A 4,582-nucleotide genomic window follows, 5' to 3' on the forward strand; every position below is an offset into this window, starting at 1 on the left:
TGTCATGTATTTCGGGGGCTTCACCCCCTAGAACGCTTTCATTAGATTTTGAACGACGCCTGACCACGCCCACTTATTTTATTGTCGGGGACCTCGGACACCCCACCCCCAGTCGGGTAAAATCCGGGCGCCACCACTGCAAGGTTGTATTGCATAGGGCTTAGGCCTATATAAAGGCCTACGTAAATTAAATATTTATTGTTTTTTTGTTTATTTGTTGTTATTTTTTACATACCCAATTATAACTTTGATTTTAACAGGGGAAATTTAGGAGTGGGCCCACTGGGCCCCTTCCCTTGGCCCAAGGGTGGCACCCCCACCCGAAATAAGTATAATTTAATTATAATTTTTATATGTAGGTCTATTCAAATTTTAATTGTTGTGCAATAGGCCTATTTGTAATTAAAAAAACCCACAGAAATAATGGACTCTGTACTGACTGAAGTGGACTTGATATACAAGGCCTACCGTACTCGAGCAAATAAGCGCCCGGGCGCTTAAAATATTGTTTGCATTTTCTGAGGGGCGCTTATTTAAACGGGGCGCTTATGAAAACAGAGTGGAAATGGGGCGCTTATGGAAATAGATGAAAATCGAGGGGTTCTTTTTATGGGAAATTATTATATTCAAGAGGCACTTTTTGAATTAAAAAAAGATTATATAGGCCTGGAAATTACGAATGGTGGTTAGGCGGAAAAGACAATCGTGTAGAGAACATTGCTGCTCATGACAAGAATGCGTGAATATTTAAATAACAGCAATAGCAGATCAATTGTTGTGGGTTGGTTAGCTTGTTGGTCATCGGCCGATTGAGATTAGCAGGATGGCAGGATTGTATTTTTTCTTGAAAACTCAGATGAGAATGTGCTAAAGGTCGGAAAAAGAAAAAAAGGAGTAGGCTAGGTATAGACAATTATGTAAAATAAAGTTGAATACTAGTCTGTCCAGGGATCGGAGCTCTCATCTGTCCAACCAAGAAAATATAGGCTTATCCTAATTTTGATATTGACCTAAGAAGAACGGTGTTTCCACTCTGCAGCTCAAATCATGCCAACAACCACAGTCCCAGGATTGTTGGATTATTGACTTACTAAAAAGAAAATCTTATGATATTATTCAAATTAAAAGGGGCGCTTATTCAAACGGGGCGCGTAAGGAAATTGTCATGTTGGGAGGGGCGGTTATTCGCGAGGGGCGCTTATTCAAACGGGGCGAGTACGGTATCTCTTCACCCTATCCACCACGAAGCGAGTAGTTAGGAAGCATGTGTATTTTACTTCAATTATTTAGCCAAGTCTGATAGTTTTCACTTTTATTTGTTCAAAGACACCACAAGGAACAATTTTCAGCTTATTGTCCAATTTGTAGATGCGTTTTTCACTCGTTGGTGGCGCTTTAAAAAAATGGCGGTTTGTGATATTGGTGCCTATATCTCGGCAACCACTGATGGTAGAAGCTTCTAAATGGTCTCAAAATGTTCACAATATATATATATTACTATTTGTGCTAATAGAAAATTTTGCTGAAAGGCCGGAAATGCCATTTCTGGCGATTTGTCCTTTGACCTTGTATGCTCATATCTCTGTAAATACTAGTCGTACAGACTTGAAATTAATTGCAAATTGTTTGCAATATGTATATTTATATTTACTTTAATGAACATGTTTGTTCAGAAATGCCAGGAAACGTCATATTTGACCTTTGAAAATAAGAAATTTGTGTTTGTATATTCTATAACTGATAGATACTGTTTCAATTTTAAATAAATACTACATTTTTGTACGATTTATCGGAGGTCAAATTGTTATATTGTTTTATATCAGATCCAATGGTAATACTAAGTTTTGATATAAATTAAGGCCACTCATTGTCCACATACAAAATACAGGTTTGTGATTGGCTGAAAGTACATGCAGACTAGAATACAGGACATTTTCTCATGGTAAGTGTTTGTACTTCGAATACCACTTTTATTGGCAAATAATAATCTACGAAAGACAATAACGTATTCAGACGTATCACTGAATGGGAGAAACATGGAAAAGGTATCCAAAAGTTCATAATCAACTATATGAATCAAGTCCAAGTACACTGATGTTTATTGGAGGAACACGAAAAGCAGACTGGACATTACATTTGAGAAAACTAGAGGAGTTACTACCTTACTTTCATGCCCATTATCAGTACATGGCCGATGGGGACCACTGTATGTTGCAGACATGCTTGAAATGCAGAACACTGATGCTGAAACGTGGAACCTCCTTAATTAATGAAGGAAATTTTGTTATTACCAAACATGCTGTGCCATTTACATCGATAGACTCTGACCATGCAATTGAACAAGAGCATAAAAAAATGAAAGTAAAAGGTGGTTTCGTTGGTATAACAGGCAATAAACATGCTCTTGAAAAATATTTCATCATAGCTCCTTCATTAAGCAGAGTCGTCAGGGAGTTCAAAGAGTATTCTTGTATTAAATGCAGGCAACCATCTTCACTTCATCATGAGTTGAAAGGAAACAAAAGTTTAAAGATGATGCAAAATGCTGCCAAGCTAGTTGATGTCCTTGCCAAGGAAGGTAATCCATTTCAACAAACGGACATGTTCAATCTAATGACATTTGTTGTAACCTCAAATGAAGTGGGTCAAACAATTGCAAATCGCGACAAATTAGGAAAAGATGCATTGGATAAATTTGTGTCAACACGAATGGTTGAAAAACCCGTACACATGTGGTGGAAGAAACTAGATACGAATGCAATTTGTATTTAAAAGTATTAATATTTTTGATTGTTTTTAAGTGATCAGGTAATTCATTCCAAACTTTAGCACCTCGAAATGAGATATCACTTTTTTGTCCCATTGACATCCCCTTTTCAAATGTTAAAAAATAACCAACATAAATTTTAAGTATTTTAAAGTGCCATTATCCAAATTTATCTCATGCAGCCACAAACATGACGGGTGGATATAGTAATTTTCCTTGTTTTTATGTATGACATTGCCATTTTCCGGCATCAAAATTCCCCAATTTTTAACATTTTCCCTCCTCCATGATGGGGATATGCCTTTGTGGATATAGTAATTTTTGTTGTTTTTATGTATTTGCCATTTTCCTGCATCTAAAAGTCTCTAATTCTTAAAATTGTTTCACCTCAACCTCAAACATTGGTTGGCTGAGATAAATGGATTAAAATTTTCATATATTTTAAGTATCCGAGTGTTGTTTTGGGGCATCTGTAAAGTCTCAGATTCTTGCAATTGACTCAGATCTGCGCCCCAAAACCATGTTGGGGCTCAGGTGGATATCGTAAATTTTGTACTATTTAAGTGCTTTTTTGTGCATCTAACGAGTCTCAACTTCTCAAAATGTTCTCATCTGAGCCCCAACCATAGTGGGGCTCAGTTTAATATGGTAGTTTTTAGAATAGTAAGTACTTAAATTTTTATTTTCGGGTACCTAATTAATTAATTGGGTTTTTTTGTTTTTTTTTACTCAATTTGTCAAAAACATTACGGTATTATTTAATAGGTAATGGAAGTTCCATTTTGGGGCATCCAATGGTATAAAATACTGAAATTTTTGTGTACCGCCAACCACGGTGGTACTAACGTGATGTGGACTCTCATTACATCAGCACCCCCTTCTTTAAAATATGGATACGCCACTTTTTTTTTTACTCAATTTGTCAAAAACATTACGGTATTATTTAATAGGTAATGGAAGTTCCATTTTGGGGCATCTAATGGTATAAAATACTGAAATGTTTGTGTATCGCCAACCACGGTGGTACTAACGTGATGTGGACTCTCATTACATCAGCACCCCCTTCTTTAAAATATGGATACGCCACTTTGCTGAAAACAATAGTTAAGACAAATATATTTCCATTCGTTTTGTTGTTCATGTACAGTAAATGTCTGATAGGTTATTACTTTAAAACAATGCTAAAAACACAGTATCAATACGAACATTTACACATGTAAGACTGAGCTGAGCGAATCCGAATTAAGGTGGAATTAGTAGTGGTTATTTGACGTTTGTCATGCACTGTATTATGCGCTATATAAATGGAAGAATGTAATGGGAATGAACGTCTCTGGTATTGCCGACAGTAAAATCTGTGTAAAATATAGGCTATTGTGGATGTAAACAACGTCCTAATGGCAATGTTCAAAATATATGTAAATCAAATAAATATGACTGTTGGGGTGAGAGGGGGTGTATCTTTGTAGTTAGGCAGTTATATACTGTCTTTATGTCTAAACAAACTTTTAATTTTAACACCGGGTCTCCTTTTTAAAAGCTCCTAAGAGTTTCGTGGAGGTCCTTTTCGTCGCTCTGTTTTTGAATATGTATGGTTGAGTTGACTTTGTCATGAACTGCAAAGAACATGAGTAAAGAAATAAAAAGAAAAATGTAAAAAATATGTCTATATGCGTACAACAACAAGATTATAGAATTTACTAATAGATCAATAACTTTCCAATGATAACCACATGAACTACATTACTCCACCAAATTTTAGAAACAATAGCAGTATTGTACAAATAAACGGCATCATACTTCTTATGTTAATCA

The sequence above is a fragment of the Anneissia japonica genome, unplaced genomic scaffold (assembly GCF_011630105.1).
Source record: "Anneissia japonica isolate Jap-2015-1 unplaced genomic scaffold, ASM1163010v1 scaffold1770_len632688_cov154, whole genome shotgun sequence".
Classification (NCBI taxonomy): Eukaryota; Metazoa; Echinodermata; class Crinoidea; order Comatulida; family Comatulidae; genus Anneissia; species Anneissia japonica.